The 15,155-nt window shown below is 35.8% G+C and overlaps 1 pseudogene; it reads right to left on the bottom strand.

The window, feature by feature from the left end:
• Positions 1-536: 536 nt before the first annotated feature.
• LOC142638071 (L-type lectin-domain containing receptor kinase S.4-like) lies at positions 537-8,028 on the bottom strand (annotated as a pseudogene).
• Between the last annotated feature and the right edge of the window lie 7,127 nt (positions 8,029-15,155).

Raw genomic sequence — 15,155 nt, 5'->3', positions numbered from 1 at the left:
GCGTGTGCCACACTATAAATAATAAGCTTGCTTTGTATAAAACTGGAATGTCACATGTAGAACAACTATCTCTTAAAATTCTAAGATTGGAGTTGACTTATCAGATTGTGAGGAAAAATTCAAGGAATTGATGAAAGCAACCAGTTCAACAAACAGAGAGAACTGTTGAAAAAACATTCTACTATACTCGGAATACCTAATAATTATCAATACCATTAGGATAAGATAAGTGAACTTGAAGCATGGAATTGCATGGCATTAATTCTCATCTAAAATATTATATTATACTTTTCATCTAAAATATTATATACATCCAATATAAACAAAAAAAAACAAAAAAAAAAAACAAAAAAAAAACAAAACAAAAAAAACAAAAAAAAACAAAAAAAACAAAACAAAAAAAAAAAAACGAAAGAAAAAGAGAAGGTGGATAAGATGATGATTAATTTATTTACGTCCAAACAAATACTACATATGTAAGTATGTAAGCATGCAGTAGCAAGTGAAATTGAAAATCCCAAATCATAGAAACAAGACTACCTACCATCATCTCCGCTGAAAACTGAAAAGGGTGGAGTTAAAACATCCTCAACGTCAGCAATACCCTCGTTATCACCGACTGAGGCCGAAGTAGTGGGATAAGATTGCATAAAATCCTCCTCCTCCGAAGCCAACTTCGTTTCCAAGCACCTAACCACATGCCTCACAGTGGGTCTTGACTTGGGTGCATCGTTGGAACACATTAAGCCCAATTTAAGCACCAAAATAGCTTCAACTTCATCAAACCCACCCCCCAACCTTGAATCCCCTACATCTAGGGTTGCTCCTAAGCTCCACTTCTCCTTAACCCATTCCACAAGCATGAGATCTTCAGCCAATGCTTTAGGGCCAATAGGCCTTCTACCACATACCACTTCTAGCTACAAAGCACCAAAGGCAAACACATCAGAACTTGTTGTTGACTTGCCTGTGCGTGTGAGCTCAGGTGCTAAATAACCCAACGTGCCCTCCACCTTGGTTGTGCTTGGATTGGAGCCACGTTCATATAGCTTAGCAAGACCAAAATCACTCAACCTTCCATTAAACTTAGAATCCAAAGACACATTGCCTGCCTTGATATCTCTGAGAACCACAGTTTTTTCCTATTCCTCATGTAAATATAAAAGCCCTAAAGCAACCCCTTTTATGATTTTGAACCTTTGCTCCCGGCCTAAGATTGCTTTAGGCTCTTCAAAAAGGTACTTGTCTAAGCTTCCATTAGGCATGAATTCATACACAAGTAATAGGTCAACTTGCCTACGACACAACCCCAATAATTGAACTATATTTCGATGACGAATGTGGCCCATGCTACCAACCTCAGACACGAATTCTCGCAAACCTTGCTTCGAATTTTGGGAAAAACGCTTTACTGCAACTTGGGAATTTGAATTTGGCAAAATTCCTTTGTAAACTCTACCAAATCCACCAAACCCAAGAAGCTCTTTGTCTCCAAAACCCTTCGTTGCTTTCTTTAGCTCCTCATAAGAAAATCTATGTGGTCCAATATCAAGCTCCCAGGCTTCAACCACACCAACCTGCTTGAGTTTCCTGACATTGTAAAAAATCAAAACAATCCAGAAAATCACAACCAAAGCACAGACTGAGACACCAACAATTAGGCTTGTGTGGTTCTTTTTAAATTCATTCACTGTTGGGAGCTTAGGGAATTTATCTAATTTGAGATTTTTAGCACCTCCATTTATGTTAAAGCTCCAACCAAAGACGTAGTGCGAACTTGAGGCTGAAAGGCCGGTTGAACCAGAGAACCCCACGAACATGGATTCTTTAAATATTGGTGAGAGGTATGAATTTTGATGAAAAAATGTATTGTATTAATCTGAATAAAACTGTACAATCAGAGGTATTTATACAAGAATTAACCACCTAACTAATCCCAAATTATACGGAGCTATTCCCTCCAAAACTAACACTAGCTATTAACACGTGCCCATAAATATCTCTATTACTACCAACACTATAAAACTACTAGTAGCATAGTATAAAAAATCAAACTGATACAACTACATGTCGTTTATATAGAAATAACAACTGAATCTTTGTACTTGTCTTGCTCTGGTTTAACAACTGAATCTTTGTACTTGTCCTGCTCTGGTTGTAGCTTGGAACTTGCAGGTTGGAGCTCTTCTTTCTGATACTCCCTCTCAAGAGGAACAGGGGAATGTATATTCACCAAGTTCATCTTGGACAGCAAGTGAGAAAACTATGGGAAACTTAGAGCCTTTGTCAATAAATCTCCAACCTGAGCCTTGGTTCTAACATGTAGCAGCCTTATCACCTTAGCTAGTACTTTATCCTTGACAATGTGGCAATCTATTTCAATGTGTTTCGTTCTCTCATGGAACACAGGATTTGCTCCAATGTGTAAAGCAGCCTAACTGTCACTGAAGAGCAAAGCTGCCTTAGGATGTGCAACCTTAATGTCCTTAAGAAAACTAAGCAACCACACAATTTCACAAATAGCAACAGTCATTGCTCTATATTCTGCCTCTGCTGATGACCTAGAGACTGTTTTGTTGCTTCTTAGACTTCCAAGAGACAAGAGAATCTCCAATAAAGACACAGTAGCCTGTGGTTGATCTTCGGGTATCAGGGCATGCAGCCCAATCTGCATCTGCAAATGCTTTAACATGCAATTCAGACTGACTAGAAAAAAAAAAAAAAAAAAACCCTGTCCAAGTGTTCCTTTGATATAGTGTAAAACTCTATTTGCAACTTGAAGGTGTGGTAACCTAGGCTTAGCCATAACCTGACTTAGTTTATGGACTGCAAAGGTGATATCAGGTCTTGTGATAGTTAAATAGAGCAGTCTTCCAATTAACCTTCTATATATGCTAGGGTTTTTTAACTCCTTCCCTTCAAACTTACTCAATTTCAAACTTTGCTCCATGGGTGTCTTTGCTGGCTTACAACCTAACAACCCTGCATCCTCTAGAAGCTCTAAAGCATAATTCCTTTGACACAAGTGTATACCTTCTTTGGATCTTGCTATCTCCAAACCCAAAAAGAACTTCAAATCTCCCAAGTCCTTAAGCTTGAACTGCTTATCCAACAACACTTTAAGCTCATCTACTTCCTTCACACTGTCACTAGCAATAAGCACATCATCTACATACACCAACAATGCAATAAAACTACTGGAAGTACTTCTTGTGAAAAGGGAGTAATCTGCCTTAGATTGTTGAAAACCCAGCTGAACCAAAGCATGAGAAAACTTGGAGAACTGCTGCCTGGACGCTTGTTTGAGACCATATAAAGATTTATTCAGCTTACAAACAACCTCCCCCTTGCTGTGAAAGCCAAGGGACAAAACCATGTAAACATCTTCATGAAGCTCTCCATGTAGGAAAGCATTATTCACATCAAGTTGAGACAAACACCAGCCTTTCACAGCAGCCACAGCAAGCAAAGCCTTAACTGAAACCATTTTGGCTACAAGGGAAAAGGTTTCTAAGTAGTCCAAACCCTCCCTTTGAGTGAACTCCTTGGCAACAAGTCTAGCCTTATACCTTTCAATGCTCCCATCTGCCTTATGTTTGATCTTATATACCCATTTACAGCCTATAGGCTTCTTATGAGCAGGCAAAGTATTATTAAGTCCCTAAGGTAGCAATCTCAACAGCCATAGCCACCCTCCACTTAGGATCCTGAACAGTCTGGGCATAGGTAGTGGGTTCCACAACAGAAGAGATAGAGTTGCAAAAATGTCTATAGGTGGCAGAAAGTTTAGAATAAGAAAGAAAGTTCTGAAGAGGGTGAGAAGTACCTTTCTTAGAGATGGAATAAGAGATGAAGCACTCACCTGGTTGCAATGATAAGACTGCAAATAAGATGGTTTATGTGACAACCTGGTAGACCTCCTAAGACCTTGGGCAGGAAATTGAGGCTAAACAACCAAAGAAGGCTCAGCTGAAGAAGTAGGCTGAGTAAGAGATGGTTGAGAAGAAGAGGAAGCAGTAGGCAAAACAGCAAGAAAGGAAGTAACAGGCAGAGGGGACTGAGGAAGAGTGTTAGTTAATGAAACAAAAGCAGGTTATGGAATAAGATCAGCAAGTGAATTAGATGGTGATGAGCTAGGGGCAGCATCATCATCAACATCAAAAGCAAAATGCTAATCACTAATAAAAGAAGCATGAAACACAAGTGAGGAAGTAGAATCCAAAGGGTATGTAGTAAGAGTAGAATTTGAAGCAAGAGGAAGAGAAGTAGCAAATGGAGTGGAATACATAGAGTCTAAAGAAATAAAAGGAAAAATGGACTCATGGAAGATCACATCCCTAGAAATGAAAACCTATCTAGAAGTAAGATTAAGAAGCTTATAACCCTTTGTGGCAGGAGGGTAACTCAATAGAACACAAGCTTGAGACCTAGGTTGAAACTTGTCTATATGAACAAAAACAGTGGAAGAGTAACATAAGAAACCAAAAACTCGTAAATGAGCATAGGAAGGCTTAATATGAAACAGGAGTTCAAAAGGAGACTTGTTTTGGAGAATGGGAGAGGGTAATCTGTTGATAATGTGGGCTGCAGTGAGAATGCAGTCTCCCCAATAGCATAAAGGAACATTGGACTGAATTCGAAGTGCTCTAGCAACTGGCAAAAGATGCAGATGTTTCCTCTCCACAACAGAATTTCGTTGAGGAGTGTAAACACAGCTCTTTTGGTGAATTATGCCATGAGCAGAGTAAAAATCTGTAAGAAGGAACTCTTGTCCATTATCAGACCTAATAGATTTAATGCTGGTACCAAATTGGGTTTGAATCAATTTATAAAAGGAAATAAGGTACCCTCTAACCTCACATTTAGCTTTTAAAAGATAAATCCAAGTACATCTAGTAGTATCATCAACAATGGACAAAAAGTATTTAAAACCTTCATGAGTAGGAATAGAATAGGGTCCCCATATATCAACATGAACAAGATCAAAGGCAGAAGTAGAAAAGTTATTATTAAAAGGAAATGGTAACCTTTTTTGTTTTGCCTTAGGATAGATAGTACAAACATCAGTACAAGAATCAAAGGAAACAGATAAAATGTCTTGCAAGGATAGCAACTTATTCATGGAAGCATGACCTAACCTAAAATGCCACACTCTAGGCATATTAACTACAAAATTAACAGAGGAAAAAGAATGACCAGACTTGTGTTGGAGAAGAGCAGATTTGTGTTTGAGAAGATGATCTGCCAAAGAGGAGGAACTAATGCAATCTGATCTTTGCAACAAGTAAAGGCCATTATGCACTTCACTCACTCCAATCGTCTTCCAAGATGAAAGGTTCTGGATAAAACAAAATTGAGAGAGGAAAACAAGACAATATGGCAGTTGTTGAGTCAGTTTGCTAATAGACAGCAAATTGAAAGAAAACGAAGGAACACATTGGACATGATCAAGTATCAAAGTGTCAGAAAGCTTGATTTTGCCAATGTGAGTCACTTGAGCACTTTCACCATTAGGCAACTCAACAACACACTGAGTTAAGGTGGTGACTGAGGTTGAAAGGCTAACAGAACAAATTATGTGATCAGTGGCACCCGTATCTAATACCCAAGTATAGTAATTAAAAGCATTTCTATTCACTACCTTGGCAGCAAAAATAGAATGCTTTAAATTGGAATAGGTACCTACAAGTGGAGTGGTAGCTGTGACACTATTGGCCATTGTAGTAGGAACAACTTCAGGTGTTGCCATAGTGCCTTGGCTATTGCTTGAACCCCCAATCATAGCCAAAATCCTTTGACATTGTTCTGCAGTAAAAGGGAAAGCTTGTGTAGACACAGGGATAGAATCTAACTCAAAATTTACACCAAAATCAGGCCCTGCAACCTGATTAGCCTTTGCATTCTTGCCTTTGGGTTTGTAACCAGGGGGTAACCATGGAGTTTGTAGCATTTCTCTATGGTGTGACTTATGACCCCACAATGACTACAGACTGGTCTCTCCTTCCCTTTATTCTTGTTAGCTTTAACACCTGAATTAATACCATAAGTGTTCCCATAACCAACAGCTCTAGCAGATGACTTGGCTACCAAAGCAATGGATTCAATGTAGGCACCAATGGAGTGACCAATAGACCTTTGGCTCTCATCTTGAATTAGTAAATAATATACCCCTATTGATTGAAGGAAGAGGATCCATCAACAAGATTTGCCCTCAGACCTGACTATATGTCTCATTGAGTCCCATAAGAAACTGCATCACTAAATCTTGTAACTGATATTGTGTCAACTTCTCATAGATTGAACAAGTGTAAGAACCACAAGTACAACATGGTAAAGCTCTGTAATTTTCAATTTCATCCTACAAAGCATTTAATCGAGTGAAATGATCTGTGACAGAAAGATCTCCTTGAGTAATCGTTGCAAGCTCCTTTGAAGCTGAAACAATTTTGGTCCATTCTTTTGAGAAAATCGATTCTTGAGGTCAGTCCAAACCTCTAAAACAGTGTTCTTGTAAACAACACTTGCAAGAATCTTTGGAGAAACACAATTCAATATCCAAGATACAACTATATTATTGCACTTAGTCCAAGCTTGAACAAGCAGTGGATTTTTTTGCCACGAAAGGAGTAAGTGAAAGATTTCCATCAATAAACCCTAATTTGCTCTTAGCTCCCAAATCTCTCTGCATTGATTTAGCCCAACTAGCATAGTTTTCATTGACTAGAGGCTGAGCAACAAGAATTGCACCTGGATTTTCTCCATAGTGTAAGAAGAAAGGGTGCGATTCATCAATTGTAGTAACAGAAGTAGAGCTTTGAGTGGTCGCCATTGAAGAATTTCAAGCTTGGAAGAAAGAACTAATGTGATTCTAAAAGAAACACAAGATTAAAAGAGAAATTCCGAGACGAATCTCCTTCAGAGTGAAACTTAGATGAATCTGAATCTAAAATCAAGAATATCTCAGAAGAAAAACACGAGAAAATTCAAGCGTGAAAGGAAAAATTGAAAGAGAACTAGAAGAATCTAAAAAAAAAGCTCAAAGTGCTCTGATACCATATGAATTTTGATGAAAAATTGTATTGTATTAATCTGAATAAAACTGTACAATCAGAGGCATTTATACAAGAATTAACCACCTAACTAATCCCAAATTATACGGAGCTATTCCCTCCAAAACTAACACCAGCTACTAACACTTGTCCATAAATATCTCTAATACTACCAACACTATAAAACTACTAGTAGCATAGTATAAAAAATCAAACTAAAACAACTACATGTTATTTATACAGAAATAACTACTGAATCTTTGTACTTGTCCTGCTATGGTTGTAGCTTGGAACTTGCAGCTTGGAGCTCTTCTTTCTGATAAGAGGTCCACATGATAAGGGAAATTTTCAGACCTGAGTCTAGCAAATTGTTGCGCGACCTTAACATTTACTTGATTTATTCTTGCATCATATTCGACCCATGCCTGAATTATCTGATCACTCTTTAGATTTGTGAAATCTCTACGCTTAGATTGATCGACTAGAACAGATTTGTTCGTATGTTTTTGAGGCCGACGCAAACATGGTTATCGTCGATGTCACCGAACTTGGTGTGATTGAAAGTGTGAAATTCCACCTTGAATATGTGGTTCGAGATGTTTCTATCCTTTTCAAATAGACCAAGAGAAGTAGAGATTGTGAAAGCAAAGTCATGGCCGCCTAGTTTGCCACGTTCATTGATCAAAGCAAAAGCAAACGTGGTGGAAAAGGACATAACTTTGCCATTGGAGGAGTTCTTGAATTGGATTGGATATTTATAAAATGCATGGCTAACAACTTGATGAACCGACTCGTTTGTCAGCTAAAGTATGCCATTGTTATCAATCACCGCATTGCCTTCTAAGCTCATATTTTTACGTTTGGCATTGAAACCACCAATGAGTTGGATCAACAAGGGTCCAACATTGTCTAGGTCAAGCTTTACTCGGTATAGGAAAAGAAGGAAAACCAAGAATAGAAAGATGAGTTTTGCTGCCATAGGAGAGGATAAGAATGACCTTTCTGACGCAAAGGAAGCTTAGGGTGTTTTTATGGAAAGCCTAAAATATTCTTTCACATGCCCTTTTCCTTGTTCACACAAGGTTCCTAATTCCACCCATGATATACATAAGGTTCCTAAGCAACCACACCAGCTCGTGAATAGTCTTTTAAAATATAAAAAGTGTTTAATTTTGCACATTTTAACTCAAAAACCACCCACATCAATTTTTATAAAAATGTCTAAATATACACAATAATCTTGTAAATCGTAAATATATACACGGTTACTATTTACTGTGTAAATAACTTTTTTATTCTTTTTTCCTCTTCCTCACTATTTTTCTTATTTCCTTTCTTACCTCACTCTCACAGTTACTGTTCACAATGTTAAAGAAATGAATATTTTATTGGAATAAATATGTATAATAGACAAACTGATGTGGGTTTTTGTAAAAATAGGTGTTTAAAATAAAAAAAAAGTAGATTTTAAATATGCAAAATAAAAAAAAAAATTTGCACATACTGATGTGGATGTTCTAATATCACGTTACATCTTTTTTCTATTTGTCATTGTTTAGAAAGAATAATAAACATGATTTGACATGACATACAAATTCAAGAATTTTTTTTCCCTTCCCCTACATTTGAGATTATATTTTATTATTAAAATTTTATTTTTTTGAATATGACAGTATACTAAAAGTCACATGATATACATTCATAATTTTGTAATATTAATTATAAATTATAAAATAGATTCACTCAAAATTTTAAAAAAAAAATATTAATACCATATTGTAAACATTTTATTTTATATTCTACTAATCGTGCTATGTTATGTCTTTTTTTTTTTTTCTCTCCTTTATAACAGCAAATATATTTAAAATAAAATACTAAAATTTTGGGTAGACTTTCATTAGTATTCACTTTGGGATTAAAGCTATCTTAACCACTACCAAGGAATGGCAACGTGCTAGGTTCGGGTTGTGCTTTTTTATACCTAGATCCGACCTGCAAGTCTGCCCTAGAAACCCGAACCCAGCCCGTTTATTAAACAGATTTTTTTCTTAACCCCAAACCCAACCCATTGGGCACCTGCGGGCCCCGCCAGCCATGCCACAATTTAGGCCTAAACCGTGGCCCAATCCAAAAAAAAAAATTTGCCTAATGGCTATACCGTGGCCCAATAATTTAAAAAAAAAAAAAAAAAAAAAAAAAAAAAAGAAGAAGTTTGCCCAGATTCAAGGCTTGAATCTGGACAAACATAAAAAAAAAAAAAAAAAATTTATACTAGTAGGAGTATACTTAGGTAGAGAAAATCAAAGAATGAAATACCCACATACAAAAATTGTTGAAATATAATAAAGATTTGAGGATCGGTAGAGAAAATCAATGAATGAAATTGAAAATTTGAAAAATAAAAAGACCCACCAGGAAATCATGGATGAACAATGACTAAAGATTTATGATTTTCCCTTTCAAAATCACAAAAACAAACACAAATCCTAACACAAATACAAGCACAAAAATTTCAAATTTATAATTTTCCATTCAAAATCATAAACACAAACACAAACACAAAAATTTCAGGTTTATGATTTTCCCTTTCAAAATCACAAACACAAACACAAACAACTCACATGATTGAGACAAAATGAACCCAAAAAAAAAAAAAAAGATAGAGAACGAGGTGGTTCGTTGGAGACAGATGGAGGAAGCGAGGCGGCTGGAGGTGCAAGTGATGGTCAGTGGTGAAGGACTTCAGGCCAGCGATGACAGATGTTCAGGCCGATGGTGACAGATCAGAGGTTGGGGGTGAATGAGAGGGAGTAACCAAGTGAGAGTGGGAGAGGAGAAAGTGAGTAGCGGGCGGCTGGGCTGAGTGATTGTGTTGTGTGAAATGGGATTAAGGTTTTTTTTTAACTTATATATATATATATATATATATATATATACATATATATATGGGGGTGTATTTTGGTATTTTTAACTTATATATATAAACAGATCGGGCCAAGTTTGGACTGAGTTTTTACAAAAACTCAGACCCGCTTTGGGTTTTTTTTAAAACTCATACCCGACCCAATAATTTATCGGGCAGAGTAAAATCCGACCCATTGGGGTCGAGCTGGCCTGGATATCTGCGGGTCGGATATAAATTGTCATCCCTACCACTGCCGTCCATTTCATGTAGTAATTAAGGCTTGATTCACACTTATAATCATCCTAATCAAGAGTTTTTCCTTTTTTTTTTCTTTTTTTTCGTTTTCTTTTACCAAGTGGGACCCTTAAACTTACCAATTCTTAATGCTTGGTATCTACTAGGTAGTAGTTAGGGCCTTTTATAGATATTTTATTTTATTTTTTAAAAAGACCTTTTATAGTAATTGAATTTTATTTATGGTAATTGAACCTCAACTCTGAGAAGGTGGGAAACAGATATTTTTGGCTTGCTAATAACGCACCATGCATGTGTTCATCTCTTTACACGTGATCCCCTGATTATTAAGCGCTATGCTCAGTACAAAATAGCTGTGTATAAAAGCACAGTGGCTCTTGGGAATTTTTTGTAGAAGGGTTATTAAGAAATTTAAATTAAAAAATTTTAATAAAATGTGAACTTGAGTATATTGAGTTATCAACAAAAAAAATACATAAATTTTTACAATTTTTTTCTACAAGTTTTTAAATTTTGAATTGTTACATGATAATTTACTATAAATGTTTATTGCCAATGTAGGTAGTTATGATCAAGCTTATCAGGATCAAGATCCTACATGGGGTCGGTGAGAGGGTTTGAGAATCGAATCCTAGGATCGGCACGAGAATTGTAAGATCATACTCTCCGATTAAAAAAAAAAAATTTATTATAATTCATAATATATATTAAAAACACATTTAAAAAAGTAATTTTTGATACAAATTAGTGAAATTACTAATAAAAGGTAAAGTACCAAATCAAAAATGCATAAACAAAGTTCAAAAGTTACAACTCACAAATACTAAGTTCTAAGTTAAACAACTCAAAGCATACATAATGTCTGAATAGACAACACAAATAAGCAAATAACAATGTTTCAAAAAAATAAATAAATAAAACCTCAATTAGGGGGAGTGCTAGTGCCACTACCACCAATGTCACCTACAGATATTTTCACTGCCTCACTGGAAACACAATTTTTCTCATGAGATCAGTTTAGAAAATTAAGCCATCACAATTCACAAAAAATAACAATGATGCCAAGAACACATTATATCAATTATAATTTTATCGTTCAAAATAAAAAGTAAGCAACTATTAGCCAATACATCTCATATTCTCATGAGTAAGCAGCTAACAGCGGAATAAAAAAAATAGAAAATTAAAATTAAAAAAAAAAAAAAAAAACTCGCCTTGCTGTCCACGGTCTCTCTTATAGTGGCGTCACTATCAGCTTTATGCAATCGCTTTCAACTTTCTAGTAGTCTAGTCTCTTCTCTTCTCTTATGTATCTTGTGATTTTGTTTATTAGTTTAATTCTTTAAGGTGACAGCTTTTTACTAACGTGAGCCTTAGGTTAGGGTTTTCTTTTATCAATCTAGACTAGGACCACTGGGCTATGTATTTATTTAATTTTTTATCAGTTTGAGACATTTAGCTCCATTTGGTGGCCCAAAAAAAGAATTGTTTTTTTTTTTTTTAATTTTCCTTTTCACAGGGTCTTTAGTATCAAAATGGAATCGAGATACTAATAACCATGACTATGACCATTTTATGAATTTTTTTCTTTTTGAGTTTCACTCAATTCATATATTTCTATTTTTTTTCAATCCAAATAATAATAATAGATTTATTTTTGAGAATTCTTTTCTTATTTTTTTTAGAAATATAATGACCTTTTTTTGTTAAGTTTGTTTAAATTTTTATTTTTATGTAGTTGTTATTGTCTATTTGTCATTACTTTTATAAAAATATTTTAAACTAAACGACTAAACTCAACTCATTGGCTCTATATTAATTATTGATGAACACAACCACACTCATTCATACATAAAATATTAAACTAAATGTCTACTTAACCAATCAAATGCTTGAATAATCACTAACTTTATAATTTTTCTTGAATTTTTCTAACTTTATGACAAAAAGTTATTATATAACATGATAAAAATACACACTCATGTAACAAACCCATTCTATTTCCTAATTATTAAATTATATTAAGTTGTATTATATATATATATATATATATATATATATATATATATATATATATATATATATATATATATATATACTATACACACAAACATCCACACACATCATTATTCACACAAATTAATAACGTTATATTAAAAAGTAATGCACACAACCAATATTAGACACACTCATATATATATATAATATAAATTTATGATAAAGAGTGACACTTACAATTCACAAATACTCTTAGAGTCAAATATAGAAATGACAACGAGTCAGGTTTGGGGTGGATTTGGCAACAGGTTGTTCACTAAACAAGTTTTTTTTTTTTTAATCCACAAACCCGCCCCTACAGGCCTCCGCGGGCTCCGCCCCGCCATGCCACTTCAAGGCCCAATATAAAAGCCCATAAACAGTGGCCTAATCTTAAATAAATCATTTTTATGCGAGAGTGGAAGCACAACACATAGCAATCCAAAACAAAAGCCTCCAATAATTCCATTAGACATGAAGCACAACACATGGAAATCCAAAATAAAACTACAACTAGTGCATGCGAAAGTGGCGAAAAAGAAAAGCATCCATCATTCCCCACCGTCTGATACATCATTCCCCATTGTCTGATACATCATTCTTGCCAGCGCCGGCATTAGACTAATTCCAGTGGTGCCACCTTTGTTCACTCTCTCCAATTTTCTCATGGAACCTAATTGCCAATCTTTCTCCCATCACTGGAAATTTTGAGCCATCGATCACCGAAGCGCCGATGTTTAATACTCTTTGGAATCTTCCTGAGGGGCGGTGGACCTGGATGGTGGAGAAGGCAAGAGTTCTCACTTGAGAGAAAATGAAGTTGCTAGTGAGGAATCGAATGGTACTAATGAGATGGTCATAGAGGCAACCTACGACGAAGATTTGAATGGAGACGGCAGAGCTCTCGCTAGAGAGGAAGTCCAGTGGGAATGAAAGTAAGAGTGACGGTGAGGGTGAGCCATAAGGGGTGGCTGAAAGAAGAATGGATTAGGTTTAGGAATTAGGGTTTGATATCAGTGATCTATATATATATGGGCTTTTTTTGTAATTTTATTCACATACAGGTCGGGTTCAGGGCAGGTATGCCTAATACCTGCACCCGACCCAAGCCCGCTATGGGTTGGATAATTAAAACCCAAACCTGCCCCTAATGTTTCACAAGCTGGGTAAGACCCGACCCATTAGGGTCAGATCAGGTTGGGTACTCGTGGGACGGGGGAATTTTGTTATTGCTAGTCAAAAATACTTGTAATAAGGGTGTATAAAATTTAAGTCAAGGTGTGTAAAAATATTTTTAAGAATAAATTAAAGTATCAAACTAAAAAAATATATATTAATATATATATATATATATATTTTGAAGTCAAGGGGTTCATTTGAACCGCTAAACAAAGTGTAGCACCACCCATGTAAAAGCATGTGTTCAAGTTTCTTCTCTTGTTTCATTAGTTTCATTCATGGAAGTATGTATGTCCTTGGAAACATGTTTCTCCACAACTGGTACTACTATTTCTTTTCTTGAAGTGTTTATTGAGTAGTTGTTAGAGCATCAGCATTAGATGTTCTAAAAAATGTCATTTTAACACATCAAAATACTTTTTTATTATTTTAACATACTATTTTACAATTCATCTTACATCACATTTTCTATTCTTCAATTCTGTACATTATAATAACATTAAAAAAACCCAACAATATATAAAACTACAAAATAAAAAACTCACCACCACACACACACACACCCCCCCCCCCAACCTATATCACATTAAAAAATGTAGTGATAAAACTAGCATCCATCACCGCCCCACATCCCGCCCCACCATTGTCCATCACCCCACAACCCACCATCAAGGACACCAAAACCACCACCTCAGAACACCACATAAACACCCAAAATCAAACCCACCACATTAGAACACCATAGAACCCATCCCAAAACCACCACACAAAAAAAATCAAGAATTTTGAACTCCAAAAACCACACCCACACACCACCGTCATTGTCGTTGTCCACAATCCATAACCCGACGTTGTTAGTCAATCAAACCCAGACCCAAACACGTCATCGTCAATGATCTGCAACCCAACCTCAAACCCACCATCAACAATCCACAACCTATAACAAAAAACATTGCCGCTTGTCAATCCACAACCCATAACCAACCATAAACTCTAACCAACCACATTAAATCCATAAACCCGCCGCCAATGATCATTAGATGCAACAATGAGGAGAGCGATGGAGAGTGAGAACTGTAAGATGAACAAGAAGGAGAGTTGGAGAGTTAGAGAAGAAAAGAGAGAAGAGGCTAAGGGTGAGATAGGAAGAGAGGAGAGGTTGGGTGAGAATGAGAGGAAGAGAGGCTGAGATAGAAAATCTCAGAAAAGCAAACGGGAGAGAGACAAAACTCAGAAAAATAGGTAAGAGTGGATAGAGAAAACAAGAACAAGAATTTTATAATAAAAAAATAGGAAAAAAAAAACAAGGAAGGCCTTCAGGGTTTAAAAACTATTTTTGTTAGAAAATTTAGACCCCGGTTGATAGAATTAACAAGTTTTAAACCCAAGTTATTAATTAGATTTATTATGCATAAAACTTATTAAAACATTCAAACATCAATATCATGTCAAAACTAAGTGCAGTGAAAAAATAAATAAGACAAGATATGATGACCCAGGAAAACCAATGAAACCAACCAGTTTCACAGTAAAAAACCTGGGGGGAAACCGTCCCGAAAAGCAATTCACTATAGTAAAGAGAAGTTTTAGATCTAGTACAAAACATTTGTCCCTAGACTCTACATTCCTCGTAGATAAACTCACAGTAGAATCCTTCTACTGTTTCAGAACCTCTGAACTCTTCAATATATGAACACCACCCTTTGATGCACGGATCCTAGTACGTGACT

The sequence above is a fragment of the Castanea sativa genome, chromosome 6, assembly GCF_040712315.1.
Source record: "Castanea sativa cultivar Marrone di Chiusa Pesio chromosome 6, ASM4071231v1".
Taxonomy (NCBI): domain Eukaryota; kingdom Viridiplantae; phylum Streptophyta; class Magnoliopsida; order Fagales; family Fagaceae; genus Castanea; species Castanea sativa.
This window is presented reverse-complemented; position numbering and strand designations above follow the sequence as displayed.